This window comes from Suricata suricatta, chromosome 14 (assembly GCF_006229205.1).
Source record: "Suricata suricatta isolate VVHF042 chromosome 14, meerkat_22Aug2017_6uvM2_HiC, whole genome shotgun sequence".
NCBI classification, from domain to species: domain Eukaryota; kingdom Metazoa; phylum Chordata; class Mammalia; order Carnivora; family Herpestidae; genus Suricata; species Suricata suricatta.
Window position 1 is genome coordinate 71163524 of NC_043713.1, and position 17283 is coordinate 71180806.

Here is a 17283-nt window from a genome sequence, read left to right on the forward strand (position 1 = left end):
TTCAACCGGAGTAGGTGCCCGCAGTAGCAGAGGCAGGTGTGAAGCCTGGCCCAGCCCTGAGGAGTGCAGATGTGCGTCTGCCCAGGGCCAGGCTGCTGGCGGCACTACCGGGGCTGCGCTGAGCCCTACGGCTTTGTCCGGGGACCCTTCTGCCTAATCCATGCTCTGCCCGAGGGGCTAGGGGTGGCCTGCATGCTTCATTCAGACCCATCCTGAGCACAAGGATCCCAACACAGACCTATTTTTGTGACGGCCCAGCCCTTTCCATGGCGGGAGTGGCCAGGGATCCCAGGGAGGGCTGTGGGCAGAAGCCTGGTTCAGGCTGGGTTCTGGCTCATCATCACTGACCCTCAGGAGAGACAGGCTCTCTGGAAAGTTCTCCTTCCTCCACTTACCACTCTGCTTAAAACCTTACCTTTGTGGCTCTCCCCACTTATGTTAAAGTCCTTTCCTCTGGGAGACCTCACACAAAGTGCTCTGGGCTCCAGAGAACTGCCTGGGAAGTGAGGCAGAGTCTCAATTCTAGGTGTGCCGACAAGGGGCAGGCAAGGCGTAGGAGGGGCTGAGGTTTGCTGTGAGACAAGCCCCTCCGCCCAGGCCTTTATTTACTCTGAGAAGTGGAGGGTGCTCTATAGAGTGTCCGGTTATCACCTCTCCTCGCCCCCCCACACCAGCCCCTCCTCTGTCCCCAGGCACCCCTCACTGCAGCTGTCACTCATCATTAGCAGTAATTGTCACTGTTGGGACAGCCCCTGTCAGGTTGCAGAGCCAGGAGGGGGCAGGGGAATGTCAGATGACAGACAACCTCAAAGGAGAGGGATGGACACACAGACACAGAGCCTAAGTGTGGGAAACACCATTCTAGATGCTCCGCTCTGACCTTTTTTTTTACCAGAGGAGGAGAAAGAGCACCTCAGCAGGGCTTCCCATAAGCCCCCTGCCCTCCCACCAGTCAGGCTTGGAGAAGGGCTGGATGCAGAGAGAGGCCAGGTGGAGGGTGTCATCAGCATGAGGCTGGGCAAGTGACAGGTAAGACTGACCCTCTGACAGAGGGATTTTTACCCCCCACCAATGGAAAAGACTTTGCATGGAATCATCCACAATTCTTTGCCTTGCCCAAGAGATGTGTGTGTGTGTGTGTGTGTGTGTGTGTGTGTGTGTGTGTGTGCCCGCGCGCATGCGTGACTTTGCAGAATCAGCCATCAGACTAGCATCTAATGACCAGCTAAGTTCTCAGTGAGGCTCAGTTAGGACAGAGCAAGCTAGAACTTGAACCCTATTTCCTGACTCTGCTCCCTTCTCAACCACTTAATGAGCACCTACTTCTGAATGCTGAGCCTGGGAGGTGGGCCCAGGGGTGCACAGGGAGCCGACAACCTACTAAGGAAACTAAGCTAGATGCAGCCTGTCAGGGCGATAGGAGGTAAGGGCCATGAGCAGGACCTGAGCTCTGAGAGTTCAGGGGAGGAGCAAGTGTCATCCAACTGGGGAAGCAGGCAGCTGAAATCGAGTTGGACTTTTAAAGGCCAGCAGTCAACTCCAGGGCTCATAGTTTCAAGGTGTTCAGTGGGAGATAAGAACAAGAAGCAGCTGAGTAAAATGTGTGCCTGATTTACATCTGCCTACACAGAGGCAATTTTCAAGTTAAAATGTTGTCAGAGGGTTGTCAGAGTTTTGATCTTTCCTTTCTGTTCTTTCTCAATCCACCCACATTTTCTAGTTGGGTTCGTAAGGGGTGTGAGGGGGACAGAGCCTGGTTTAAATTCAGAGATTTTTGGAATGGTTAAAGTTACACGGGACTTTAAAAAACGATCTAGTTTTCTCTTAGGAAGATTCAAGCCCAGAGTGCGATGTCACAACTGCTCTGTCAGTTGCAGAGCCTTCAGGGAGATTAGAAAGAGCAGGTCAAGAGTTCTGCAGTCATCCCGAGGCTATCTCTTGGTCTTGCAGCTTGACTCTCTTTTCTGCCTAGGTCAGAGATGCCAAATAGTCCCTCCGCTCGCTCCTTCCACCTGCCACCCTGCTCCGCTAAGCTCTAATGGGGACTCAGTACCAGCCTCTACCCTGGCCTTGCGGTTGACTTCCTCTCCCATCCAAGTATGAACCAGGCCCGACCCTGCTTAGCTTCTGAGATCAGATGAGATCGGCACGTTCAGGGTGGTGTGGCCGTAGAACGTTGACTTCCTCTCTGAGCTGCCAGATAAAACTCAGAGCTGTTCAGATAAAACATGACAGTGAATGTGAAAGTGCCCTGGAAGGTAGATATGACATAAACATCCAGGGTTATTATTAGTACAATAATTCTCAGTTCAGAAAACACAAGAGGGCAAGCAATCCCTCAAGAATCTAGTGTTCTTGATATTAGAGTAGAAAGGAGGCCAGAAGGGAAGAAAGATGGAAGGGGGGGAAGAGGGCTGCTCACCTGGTTTCTACACTCTGCTCACCGACTTTGCCCAGCCATCGCCAGCTGAAGAAACGCGGTGAGAGTGAATTTAAACCAGGCACCTGGCAGCCAGCCTCTGGTGTCCATGAGGCCCAGGAAGTAGGTGTGAGAACTGGCAAATGACCAAGGGAGGGGGAACTGACTACGGATCATTTGCTGTCTTCAGCCCCACCCTGCCCCATATTTTTATTAAAGTCTTGAATACAGAGGAACTGGAGCTTATCAAAGTTAGGTGAAGGGAGAAGGGATAGAGTAAATGTCTGGGCTGACAGAATCAGGATTCAGAATTACATCAAGGGGCCAGAACTGATCAAATTGAGCAAAGATCAGTGTAAAGTCCTACAAGGAGTTTGAAAAAGCAAATGTGTGGGGAGAAGACATCAATCAGTTTGTGTGAGAACAACATTGACATTTCATCTGCTGAGTTCAGCACTGGCTAGCCCCATGGGAAATGCCTGAGACAGAGGTGACCATAGCCTCAAGGGGCATCACATCATAGTCCCTAGGGACCTAAGGCTGAGGGCGCTCACTCCCAGCTCACGACAGAAGACTCGTCTTCTCGATACCATGGCTGGCTGTTGACTGAAAACCCCATGTGACTGTGCCTACCATGAGATGGCAGTCCCTCAGCTCCACCTTCCAAAACTAACAAGTGGCTGAAGGAAGGTGACTGAGACAGGGAGGGTCTGGAAGCTGGAAACTGAAAACAGGAGGAGAAGACTTAGTGCTGTGGCCGCGGGTGAACGGCCCGGAAGAGGAAACAAGCTTGCTGCGTGCTATCCTGAAGGGCACGGCTGGACTTGGTTAGAGCAACCTGCTGGGAGTCCCGGGGCTCACAGAAGCTCTGGTGGAACACCTGGGTCATGTCATGTCTGAGGCCCTCAAGCTGCAGCAGTTGGAGACGCATGGCTGGGTCTTTAGCACATTTGGAGAGCTCACTGGCCTAGAAGGGGCCTGGACATCCTTGCGGGCCCTTGAGGAGGCTCCCCTGAACCTCGAGGGCACAGGCTGGGGAAAGATGGCTCATTTTCTTGGCCAGGATCATCAGTTTCAGGATCCTGAAAGCTGAAAGCAGGAATGGGGGATATGATAGGCAATTGGAAGGAGAGAATGACAAAGTATAAAAAAATAAAGTGATCACCTGAATTACGTTTAGATAGGTGGGAGGCCATTACCTGGTTGTACTAATGGAAAACACCCAAGTCCTGAATTCCTCCCACAAGAACTACCTGTGGTGACAGTGGTGTCACCCCAGCTGAAGCACACTGCTGTCTGGTGGGAGTAACATGTGATTTATGGGTCAGCCTGTGACACCTGCTAGAAAAGCCAGAGGAGCCTGGAGATATGGTAGAAATGGTTTCACACAGCACACAGTTAAGCAAACTTACAAAACGTTCTCACTCGAAGAGTGAGTGCCAGAGGGTAAAGCACAGGGTGTCCTCACCCACCTCCTCTTTCCTACCCCCTACTTCCCACCGCCACTCCTAACTTCCCTAATCCTATCAGTGGGCGGGAGGGGTCCTTACTTTATCTTTCCAAATATTGCATCCTGCTAATTTTTCTTCCAAACATCTTCTGAAGCTGTTCCATCCATTCTACCGCCTAGTAACAACCACCCACCAAGTCATGGTATTGGCTGAAGCCTCATCATCTCTCACCCACTTGAATAAACTCCACACTGACTTCTCTGCATTTCTCTCTGTTTGTCATAATTGATTTAGCCAACGAAGTCCAATTAATCTTCCTAGTGTACACTTTCTGTCATGTCCCTCCCTTGTTCCAGAATGTTTAGTGGGCCCTAAATGTGTATCAGATCAAGCCTCACTCTGGTATGGCACTCGGGGCCATGGTTTTACTCTCCAGCCTTGCCTCCCCAAACTGAACAGCCACCACCCTCTTAGCCCAGTCCCTCCCCTTTCATGGAGGCCTCTGGTAGGAGTGCTGCCCTTCTGAACCTCCCCTACTTTAAACACTTCTCATACTTCAGCGACCACCTGAAGAACCATCTCCTCCACAAGGTCTTTCTGAACCCTCTGCTAACAGCCTCTTCTCTTTCTTCTGACTTCCTGTAGCACTATGTGCCTGTCCTACGCACCAGAAGTTTGTCCCCTACTTCTGGTAATATCTCTTCTTCTGAGAAGGATGACTTAGCTCCCGGATAATGTGCTAGTTTTCACCAGTGTATGTTCTATCTCCCTGCCTAGACCATAAATTCTAATTTCAACCATAGATTCCCAGATAGTGGAGTGGGAATGGTAGCTCCTCCATCCCAGGGCTAACCATAGTGAGCACTTGATAAGATGTGCTGACCAGATGTGGTGACGAAGACTGTAGCCATGAAGCTGAGAGAGCTGGGTTTTAGTTCTTTGCAGTCATGATGGTCATGTGACTTTGGGTATGGCAGGCAAGTTTCCTTCCCTGCAAAATGATGAGGCAGATGGGTAGATACGAGCATCCTTTCCAGCTCTGGTATTCTCTGAGCCTATATGACTGGCGACCGACCCAGCCCTAGGCCTGGCTAGGAAAGCAAGAGGGAAGGCTATGGACCAACCCTTGGAAGGAGAGAGGGAGAGGGAGATGGGGAGCTAATAGCTCTGGAGGAAGGAAGGACATGCTGGGCTAATGGGATAATTGGATAATCCTCAGAGCTAGGGGCTGCCAGGCTGGGGCCAGCTGTTAGAAGCAGACACAAATAGCACAAGCAAAACAAAAGCGCTGGTGCAGGAAGCACTTTGCTGAGACATAGGGGGTGGGGGTGGCCAGAGGATGGGGGAAGGGGGATGAAAGGAAACCTGGAGCCCCCTTTCTGTGGGTCCCCCTTAGGGACCTTGTGGTCTGAGCCTGTAACAAAGATTCCATTTAAGGGCTTCGGACTCATTTCTGTATTAGAGGACATTCTTGGAGACCTTGGAGTTATTCTGGCCTCGAGGGTGTCCCTCCACCAAGACAATCCTTAGGGACCATGAAGCCCTTCTCCCTGCCTATTGAGGGTTATCTGCAGATGGGCCATCTGCTTGAAATGTCTGTGAAAATGTTGCTGGGCTCTTGTAAAATCATAATTCTGGATGCAGCTCTCAGGGTCTCCTTCATTTCTGGCTGATAAGTGGATCTGTCAGTGGGGTTGGACATAAAACAAAAGAAATTTGAGAGGGAGCTCAGGTCTAGGAGTCAGAAGCCTGGCTCTAGTCTCAGCTCTGCTGGGTCACATAACTCATGATGGGATCCCTCCAGACCTCAGTTAGTCCATCCACAAATGGGAGCAATAAGCAATACCCTTCCTACAGAGCTATTGTGGAGATAAAATGAGATCGTGAGTGCGTAATAACTTGAAATTTATAAAATCTACTTTAGTCTCAACTCTGTTTCTGCCTCTATATCATTTTAGAAAGGGTATTTCCTTTCTCTGAGTTCCAGTTTTTCCTACTATAAGGTGATGAGATCAAACTGGATGCTCTTTAAATTTCCTTCTAATTTTAATGACTCTAATCCTCAAAAAAATAGTATATTTACATTTGTACATAAGAAGAGCATGAAAAGGAAAATTTAAGGTCAATATTATTCATGAATATAGATATAAAATGCTCAATATTAGCAAAACATATCCAGTAATGTATAGAAAATATATAAATAATGACCCATTTAGGGTTCATCCCAGGAATGCAAGGATGGCTTAACAGTAGATAACAAATCAATGTTATTCATATTACTAAATTAAAGAACAATAGATGCCAAAAATGATTTTGATTAAAAACTCCATTAAAAAAAAATCAACATTCATTCACAGTGAAAACTCTTACCAAACCAGAAATATAAAAGTGTTTTAAGTCAACAAAGTTAAATATTGAACAAAATAAAAAATAAATAGTTTTCAAAACTGTACAGCAAAGATCATACTCAGTGGTGAAATGTTAGAAGGCTTTCCTTGACAGTAAAGACCAAACCTACTATTCTAAATTTTTTTAATGTTTTATTTATTTTTAGGAGAGAGAGAGCGTGCAAGCAGGAAAAAGTCAGAGAGAATCCAAAGACAAGCTCCAGGCTCTGAGCTAGCTGTCAGCACAGAGCCTGACACGGGGCTTGAACCCAGGAACTGTGAGATCATGACGTGAGCCAATGTCGGACGCTCAACTGACTGAGCCACCCAGGCACCCCATTATTTTATATAATACTATATTAAAGGTCCTAGAGATCAGAAAAAGACGTGAAAAGATGTAAGACTAGAAAAAGAAATAAATTGACATTATTTGCAGGTGAATTAACTATCTATATAGAAAAACCCCAAAAATTTCTTTAGAGTATTAATGGAACTAATGAGACTTCATCAAGGCTGTTGGAAAGATCAATATAAAAAATCAATAGTGTTTCTATCTGCCAGCAAAAACTATTGTAAGAAGTAATTTAAAAAGATACCATTTGTAATAGCAACAAAAACTAGAAGGTACCTTGGAATAAATCTAACAAATATACACACAAAAAAGACTCCAATCAATGAAAAGATGGGCCATGATTATGGATAGGATGAGTCAATATTGTAAAAGACAATTACAGTAAAACCTTGGATTGGGAGTAACTTGTTCTGTGAGCATTCTGCAAAACGAGCAAATATTGCTAATAAATTTTAACTTGGTAAACGAGCAATGTCCTGCAATATGAGTAGTACATGATGCCAAATGTCACACGATCACAACTGAGCCAATGGTTCCTCTCTCTCTGTCCCTCTCTCCCTCTCTCTCTCCCTCTCTCTCTCTCTCTCTCTTTCTGTGGGATTGTGGGTGATCATCTCCCATGTTTGGATGCTTGGTCTCAGGCCAAGGTGTTTGGCAGAAATCAGTGTTGTTTGTTTGTTTGTTTTTCCAGAACGTTGGAAGATGCCCGCAACTGGCACTAGTGTATTTTTTTGTCACTTGCAAGCACCTTTGCTTTTCCGTGCAAGAGGAAGCTTAGGAATGCTTTGCTTCATTCTAGGTCAGGCTGCCTGCAGATGCAGACCTTCTCCTCTGCTGCCTTCTTGCCAGTTCCGTTAAATACAGTGTATGACAAGAGTTTATGAATACTGTACTGTAGTCGACACCTGCGTAAGCGTATACAATGGCTCCCATGCAGAAAAAGATTGAAAAGAAAGGCAGTAAGAAGAAGGAAATGATTACATTGGAGGGTAAGAAGGAAATCATCAAGAAGTACAAATGAGGTATATGAGTGGCCGAAATGGCAAGATTTTATGAGAAGTCGACATCTGCATCTCATCTGCGTAGGAGGAGGAGAAAAAGGCAGAGGAATCCCTCACTTCAAATGAGATTAGGAAGATGTGTAAAATGTGGGAAACAGTGCAACATTTTGTAGAAAAGCATTACTGGACTAAGGCTGTGCAGTGTGAACCTGTTTAACGACAATGCAATGGCACATTTCCATGAAATCCTCAGAAGGCGGCAAAAGCAAGTGTTTTGCGATAGGTTTTTTGTTAAAGTTGCAAGAAAAGAAAAAGACGCCACTGAACCAATAGAGAGCAGTGATTCCGTTAGTGACAGGCACAGTCGGCCTCCACGGTAACCAACCCTCCTCTCTCTTGCCTCCCTCTCACTGGCCACAAAGGTTTTCAAATTTAAGTGCAGGCTAATTTGTTTATTTTCTCTACATTTTGTATTTTCTTCATTATTTTGTATTACATTACAGTCTTATAATCATTTTTATGTGAGTATGTTTGGGTTGTGGGACGCATCACCTGAGTTTCCATTATTTCTTACAAGCATTACAAGCATGTTTCTGGAATGAATTCTGTTCACAGAACAAGGTTTCAATTTGGAGATCAAGTACAATTCTCTTAGAAATCCCAATAGAATTTTTTTATGAAATTTGACAATTTGGATCCAAAATATTTTGTGAAGAGAAAAAGGGTCAGGAAACCCACAATAATCTTCTTCCTAACGAAGGTGAACATTTACTCTAACAAATATCTGAAGTATAAAGCCCAAGTAATGACAATAGCATGTACAGGAACAGACAGACAGACAAAGGGATTGGGATATAAAGGTGAGGAACAGGGATGCCTGGATGGCTCAGTCTATAAAGCGACCAACTCTTGATTTCGGCTCAGGTCATGATCTCACAGTTCGTTTGGACAGCGCATGGAGCCTGCTTGGGATTCTCTCTCGCCCTCTCTGCCTGCCCCTCCCCTGTTCATGCTCTCTTTCTTTCAAAATTAATAAATAAACATTTAACAAATTTTTTATAAAAAGGTTAGAAGCAAACTTGTCTGTGTATGGAAATGTGCTACGGATTTTGAGCACCTTACGCTTAAGTGAAACAAGCCAAGCAGAGGGAGACAAGTACTGTATGATAACACTTATATGTGGAATCTAAAAAACGTAAGCCTTTAAAAAACAGAAAGTAAAAGGGTGGTTACCAGGGGCTAGGAGTGGGGGTGGGGGTGGGAGAGATGATTGTACTTGTAACGAGTAGTAAATAAGCCATAGAGGTCTAGTGCATAGAGTAATAAGTATAGACAATAATATTGTACCATAATTATGTGATATGATAAATATCCCCACATGGGAAATCATTTTATAATTTATTAATGTATTTAAGTAACTGTACACCTTAAACTTATGCAATATTACATGTCAAATGTATTCAATAAAAGTTAAAAAAATTTTTTTAAAGTTTAATCTCACTAGTAATTAGGGAAAGCCAAATTAAACTATATTTTGAAGCCATTCATAGTTATTCAACAATTCGAAAGTGGTGGTACTTTAAGTGTGACCTTCAGGGAGGGAAGAAGGCTGGGGACCGAATTCAACATGCCTATGTAATAAAAGCCCAATAAAAATAAAACTCTAGAGCAAAGCTTGGGTGACTGTGAGTACTGGATAAGACATTCTGGGTCCCTGGTTAATAACACTCAGTGTGTGTTTAAAAAAAATTTTTAATGTTTTTTATTTATTTTTGAGAGACAGTGTAAGCAGGGGAGGGTCAGAGAGAGAGAGGGAGACACAGAATCCGAAACAGGCTCCAGGCTCTGAGCTAGCTCTCAGCACGGAGCCTGACGCGGGGCTCGAACCCACAAACCGTGAGATCGTGACCTGAGCCGAAGTCGGAGGCTTAACCGACTGAGCCCCCCAGGCGCCCCTTCAGTGCATATGTTTCTACATTGATGTGCTAGGAGGGTGATTCATCCTGGTTCTATGGGGAGATGACACAGAAGTTTCAAGCTCGGAACCTCCCAGACTTCATTCTCTGCATCTCTTCTTTTGGCTCGTCATAATTTGTATTACCTTTGTTATAATAAAACAGAATTTTAAAGTTTTTTTTTTTTAAAGCGTTGGTGGAGAAGTGAGGAGATAGACATGCCCAGTGTAGTACAGATATGAGTACCCTGGGACTTGGCATTTTCCATTTCTAGGCCTCAGTCTTTAATAAAGACATACAAACAGTATGTATATTTAAAACCAGAGGGGCCCCTGGGTGGCTCAGTCGGCTAAGCCTCCGACTTCGGCTCAGGTCAGATCTCATGCTCGTGGGTTCGAGCCCTGCGTCAGGCTCTGTGCTTAGGGCTAGCTCAGAGCCTGGAGCCTGCTTCCGGTTCTGTGTCTCCTTCTCTCTCTGCCCCTCCCCCTCTCATGCTCTGTCTCTCTCTGTATCAAAAATAAATAAAACATTAAAAAATTAAAAAAAAAACAAAACCAGGTGGGGCACCTGGGTGGCTCAGTTGGGTGAGCATCCGACTTCGGCTCAGGTCATGATCTCATGTTCTGTGGGTTTGAGCCCCGCGTCGGGCTCTGTGCTGACAGCTGACAGCCTGGAGCCTGCTTCCGATTCTGTGTCTCCCTCTCTCTGCTCCTCCTCCACTCATGCTCTCTCTCACTCTTGCTCTCAAATATAAACATTAAAAATATATATGTAATACATTATTACATACATAATGTATATGTGTATATATATTATATATATATAAAACCGTGCACATAGACGTTCTTTGTGTCACTGTGATACTAAAAAGCTGAAGAAACTCACAGAGGTGGGATGGATACATAAACTGTGTTCTGCCCCTGCAGGGAATTATCCTATGGAAGACAAAATGAATGACCTTGATATAGCGACACTTACTCTGTACTCCAAGTTCAATTTCTATAGCTACTTCTAGACTACACTTTGCATTTCTGCCAGTGCCATGTGCCAGGGCTCACAGCTGCTGTCCTTTTCCTCACTTTTAATTCAACAAATCTTAATCATATAATTTACATACACCTTCCTCTTCATACATTCCTGGGTCCTTTTGATTCTGACATCACAGATGAGAAACCAAAGACTCAAAGAAGGTGGGTCATGCTAAGTTCACATGGCAGATGCCCAGCAGAATTAGAAGTGGGACGCTGGTCTTCTGACTCCTTAGACCATGTAAGGCTACAGGTTATCTCAAAGAATGGTAAATACAGATTTTTACAAAAATTTTTAATGTTTTTTTTACGTTTTTTATTTATTTTTGAGAGACAGAGAGAGACAGTGTGAGCAGGGGAGGGTCAGAGAGAGAGACACACACAGAATACAAAGCAGGCTCCAGGCTCTGAGCTAGCTGTCAGCCAGAGCCTGACGCAGGGCTTAAACCCATCAACTGTGAGATCATGACCTGAGCCGAAGCCGGACGCTTAACCGACCGAGCCACCCAGGCGCCCTGGTAAATACAGAATTTATCCCAATTCCCAGCATGGGGTACTCACTCTCTCAAACATCCCTAGACAACCTTGACCTCAGCTGCTACAACCCCTTCTGGCTGGTGAAGTGTTTGGATCTGATTTTACCACTAATTCTCCATGTGACTCACTAAATCAAACTCTGCGCCTCAGTTTCCTCATCTGTTTGATGCCAATAATCTCTGCCTGACTATCACATGAGCTCATTAATCGAATCAAGTGAAATAAAATACAAGAAAATAGAAATGTATGAAATAAGTGATAAATTAAATTTGTATTATTCTTGGGATGCAGAAATACCTGCCCTCTTGCTAAAAGGATCATGAGATATCCAATTTGTAAAAAAAAAAAAAATTGATGTGGAGATTTTGCCATTGAAGAGAAATGAAGCCTGGTTGGGAAAGGGGGGAACTGCTGGACTCACACCAGAAGCTGGAATCAGGAAGACCTGCCCCTTCTCCTGCCTCCTCCTGCTGTAGCCTCTGTGCCACCGAGTTCTCTGGCACAGGAACGCTAGCAGGCAGTCTGGGGTCCCTTGAGGCAGGACTGGCCAGCCCTGACAAAATACTGAAGTTAGCCAAGTTGGTCTCTTACATTTCTTCCCTGTGCCTTTCTCCTTCCTACATCACTGGCCCTCACTATATCTTTCCTGGGCTACTAAGAGAGGGGTTCTATATAACTAACTTCCCCTCTCCCAAACACCGGTAGGCGCCCCACTATTTAAGACCTGTAAGCTCAGGAATGTACCTGGCCCTATCCTGGCAGAGAGTCCATACTGAACAAATGTCAAGCTGAGCCAAAGGGATGGCCGCATGTCCTCCTCCTTATCCAGAGCTTTGTGCTGAGCTGGGCCTCCTGCTCACAAGGAAATGTTTGATGGGTCCCTTCCCATTGCCTTCCTCTCCTAGGCTAGTTGTCTTTTCCAATAGGCCCCGGTAGCCCCCGGGGTGGTGGTCACGTAAGGCAGGGGAGGGAGGAACAAGAGCTGGGAGGATACGCCCTGGGGGTCTCCGCGCCTTGCCCTGACGCCTTTGCTGTGCCCGGAGACTGTGTTCCCGCCAGGGGCAGGCAGGTGGGCCGGGCTCCCCACGGCAGGGGTAGAGCTGAGCAAGGCTTTGAAGTTCAGCAGGTTCTGCTCTCTCTCTTTTCTCATTTTTAAAAGAGAAATATTTCCTATTCTCTTGCTTCACATTGCTGTTAAGAATTAAATGTGAATTAATTAATGAAGAATTAAAGATTAAATATGAAAATAAGTAAGAAGAGAAAGGAGACAACAAGACATCTTCAGAATCAGGCTGGTTTGCCAGGCTCGTCTGTGATCCTAGGGCCACTGCCAGCTTGGACTTCGGTCTGCTGGCCCAGGGCCACCTTTCACCTGAATCAGGGATGTGAGGATCAAATACAGGAGGCCCTGCCCTTCTGAATGACCTTTTATCTACACAGGATTGTTTTCTCTGCCAAACAGACCAGAAGGAAGGAAAGCCAGCAAGACGTTAATTCTTTTCTCAGCTCCTAAATGGCTGACATTTCAGGAAACCAAAACGGGACCAGAGAGGATTTCAATTCATCCTGCCTGTCTGCAGGCAGTCAGTCTTACATGAGGACTCTGTTACACAGGGTGGACTTTTAGAGGTTCAGGGGAGGCCTTGTCTAAAAATCTCTTCCAAACTTATCTGCTCATGCTTGAAAGTCTGTTGTTAAAGCTTTATCTCCGACACAAGTCAAATGTAGGTTTTATCTTCCGTACAACAGCACAAACCACACGTATAAAATTGTATCAGTCACCTCCGAGTGAATGAATAAATCAGTCCTTTCCTGAGAACAGGCTTGGATGGAGAGGAGAAGACTAGAACATTGTAGGCAGCGGTCTCTAAGGCCGGGAGAGGACAGATGGGAAGGTGTAGAAGAGGAAGGACGTAGAAGGATGTAGAACTGGTCAAGAGTTTTTACCTGGACTGTCAGGTACAGTCTTCAAAGTACCCAGAAAAACCATACGTAAAAAAAGCCGAGACCACTGCCTCAAAATCACACTCTATGATTCTATTTATATCTAGCAAATGCAAACTAACCTATAGTGACAGAAAACAGACCAGTGGTTGTCTGGGAAGGGCTGGGGGTAGATAAGATGGAGGCATGACAAGGGGCATGGGGGAGTTTGGGGGGTGATCAATACCTTGATTGTGATGATGGTTTCAGGAACGTATATAAGGGCCAAAACTTGTCAAATCATACACATTAAGTATGTGGAGTTTGCTTATTGTAGCTCAGTTATACCTCAATAACATTTTTGGGAAAATAGTGGGGAAAAAAACCCCAAAAAAACTATGTGAGTTCAGTAGACCTGCCAAATAATCCATCTCACACAACTCTGGTAAATTCTGGCAGAAATAAGTGTTTTCCAGGAGCACACCTCAGCTCTGAGAATCAGGTATTCTCCCTGTAAAGTGGTAGAAATGAACTAGACAATCCTAAAATCTATCCAAATATCATGATCCAGACTGTAAGGGTCAAATATGTTAACTGATAGAAAACCATGATTAAAGCCTAAAGAGTCTGATACAAATGCAAGGCAGGTATTATTAAATAACCAACATATATGGAGATGTTGTGCAAAAAAAGTGGATTAAATATATGCATCTAATTTTACTATATTTAAACTTCATTAAGAGGGATTTTTTTTCAAGGGCAAAGTCTCCAATAGGGCTCCTTAGCAAGAAAAACTATGACATCAGAAATGAAAAACTTAATGGATGGATTAGAAGACAGACTGAGGAAATTTCCCAGAAGGCAGAGTAAAAAGACAGGGATAGAAACTAGGAAAGAATAAAAGAAAGAAAGGGAAGAAAGAAATTAGGAAGGAACAGATGAGAAATTCATCTGAATAGCTGAATGGTAGGAGTTTTAGAACCACAACAGAGGATACAAACTAAGAAAACACTCCAGAATCAAAGGTCATGAGTTTTCAGATTGAAAGGGCCACTGAGTGGCCAGCACAATAGGTATATGTCACTGTGACATTTCTTAACATGAGGGACAAAGAAATCCTACAAGGTCACATGCAAAAAAGGCTTTGGCTTTCCTAGCAGCCCTGGAAGCTAGAAGACAATGGAGCCAGGCTATCAACGTTCTGAAGCAGACACACAAGGTTTCAAAAAATTTCCCTCCAGCGAATTCTCAGGAAGTTCTAGAAAATATGTCATCAAAAAGGGGGGAAAAGCAGGAAATGAGAGGACATGGGATCCAGAAACAGGTGATCCAACACAGGAAAGAGGCAAGGGAATTCCCCAGACTGCAGTAGTAAAGGGAGGGTCCCGAGGGCCAGCTGTGCGGTCTCCCGCTCCGAGAGACCTTCCCGAGAACAAGACACCTGGGTAACTGGCAGAACTTAAGGCTAATTAGTGATAAGATCTTAGAAACCTACTTGTATGAAAAAACAAACATAATCAAACAAAAAGGTAAAAGAAAAAGCAACTGTGGTTGACTATGTGGCTTCCCTGTGAGTGGCACTTGCGTTGTCATAATAACAAGTGCACCAATTATTGATCTACCAAAAATTACTGTATAACTATATTGAGGCTAAGGGGGCCTGGAAAGTGTGCATCAGTGTAAGAGGGGTGAGTGGAGGAAAGGGAGCTGAATCCTCATTTCCCATTGTGGGAAGTCAACAGATAATGCCTGAACTGAAAAACCAGGAAGTAGCAATACAAACATGCTATTTATAGATAGGTAAAAGAATTAGTTAAAGAAGATGAAAATGGTCCCTCTAGGGAAGGGGAAACGGGGGAGGAGGGGGAGGGAGACTGAGGACTGTTCTTTGTCTGAATAAACCTTGTAGAACTGGTTTACTTTTTAAATGATGTGCCTGGTATAAGTTCAATAAAATTTTAAAAATAATTTTAAAAAGTTAGTGCAGCAAATGAATAATGAAATTAACACTGGCTGAGACCTATCGTGCCAACAGCACCTCATGTAGGTGCTAACCTGCTGGTGCCAGGTTTTCTGAGCTGCTACACGTCATGCAAAACACACGTGTGAGGGTGCTTCCATTAGGGAGGTAACACGGGGGCCAATCCCACACCCATGCTTACTGCGGCCTCCATAAGTTACTTAGACTAAGTCTCAGCGTCTCACCTTGAGAAATCCTGTGAAGGTTTTGTGAATAAATGTCTATAGAACATCAAATAGGCAGGGCTTAGGTCTACAGCTTCAGTCCTAATTTGGAGAATGAGAAGAGCAAGGGACAGAAATGTAGTGAGTGGGACAGAAAAATATGCGCTCTGGTAGTGACAACCAGACTCTGGCGCGGGCAGCAAGAACAAGAAGGAGGTCCTGCTTGGGGTTGGTCCATACCCAGAGCACTGGGCTTTGTTTCTTGTACACTTGTGTCTTAAATCTTAGCGAAAAGTGCAAAGTTTCTGCTTCGGGAGGTTGAAATGGAGATTCCTTGGGAGTAGTTTCTGAGGCGGAGTCCTGTTGCCGGCAGCCACCATCAGGCGGCACAGCGTGAGGCCAGAGCTCCGTACAACGTATTGTGCGAAGGAAAACACCCTAAACTAGGAATGAAAAGACCCAGCTTCCAAGATCCCCTCTCTTCTGACACTCACTGCTTTGTGGTCCTGGATAAGTAACTCACTCTCAGGGCTCACTTGTCTCTTCAGTAAAAGACCTGACTATATGCTTTCAAGGTTCTGTTCCTGACATGTAACAAAGTAAACACCCGGAGAGCAGGGACCATGTCTGTCATGTTCTTCCTGGACTATGTATTGCATTCTGTAAAACTGCTGTGGTCCCATGGTGTGCAAATTTGCAGGGGAGTGAGGGGGAGAAGAGAACTTTTTCCTTTAGAGAATCTTACATGAGGCTCGATCTCATGACCCTGGAATCATGACTTGAGTCAAAATAAGAGTCGGACACTTAACTGACTGATCTACCCAGGTGCTCCAAGAAGAACCTTTCATCATTTATTTATTTATTTTTAATATCGTTTATTGTCAAGTTGGTTTCCATATGACGCCAGTGCTCACCCCAACAAGTGCCCTCCTCCATGCCCATCACCCATTTCCCCCTTACCCCCCACTCCCCAAGAAGAACCTTTTAAGGGAGGATTTTTTTCTTTCTTATTTTTTGTTCTTTGGCGTTTTCTCTTCTGTTGTTTTTTTGTTGGTAGGACACACCCAAAGATCCGAATTTGTATTAAAAAGAAAGGAAAAGAATTACCTAGCACCGTGCCTGGTACATTGCAGGTGTTCAATACTTATTTGTTGAATGAGTGAAATGGAAGATAGAGACAGTTCATTAGACTCTCCAAACTGGAAAATGACCCCAGTCAATGAAATTAACTACAGGTGAAGAAATAAAAGCCTAGCAAAAAGGCAAAAAGGTCTTTGTGGTCACTCCAGCTAAATAGGAATGGAAGTGGACTCAAGTCCCGGCAATGTGGGAGCTCAACAGAGAGTAGGTCAGCACAGATTCAAGAGGGAAGGGAAGGAGCCACATCTTGGGATATTTAGAAGAAAACATTTGTGCAACAAAATACTATTCCGAGCAAACTGGTAAAGTTTGGCAGTGGCACAGGACATAGTCAAAAGAGCACATAGTATTTGGTTCAAGTTCTACCTCTGCTACTTGCCTGTGTGCTTTTAGACTGGCTACCGAATATGTGAGGCTTTTTCTTTTTCTAAAAAGCAGGGATAATAATAGCATCTACTTTACAGAATTTTGGCTGACATAGAAGTAAGTTAGATGCGGTATGTGAAGAAAATATTTCACAAGCTATAAAATACAGGTTGTTAATCTGAATGGCCAGTTTTTTCCTCAGCCATCTGGTTGTCACCTTGAAAATCAAATGGAAGGACCTTGCAGGGTGGATAAGTTTTGATGGAGGGAGGCAGGAAGAAGAAAACATGGGCAGTTATACCTAGGGAGGGATGTTGCAGAGGCTGCTCCTGAATGGTCATGAGTAGATTAATTCCAAGGCAGAGCATTAAGAAGACGGGTGCAGGAGGCAGAGCCTGGATTCTAGACTTTGTGCTCGGAAGACCCTGTGAACCCTCATCTGGGTGGTTTCCTCATTTGTAGAGGAGAGGTGACATCACCACCTCTGTTTTCTTGGGGAGGCTATTGTAATGTCATGGGAGACAGTGGATGTGAAGAATT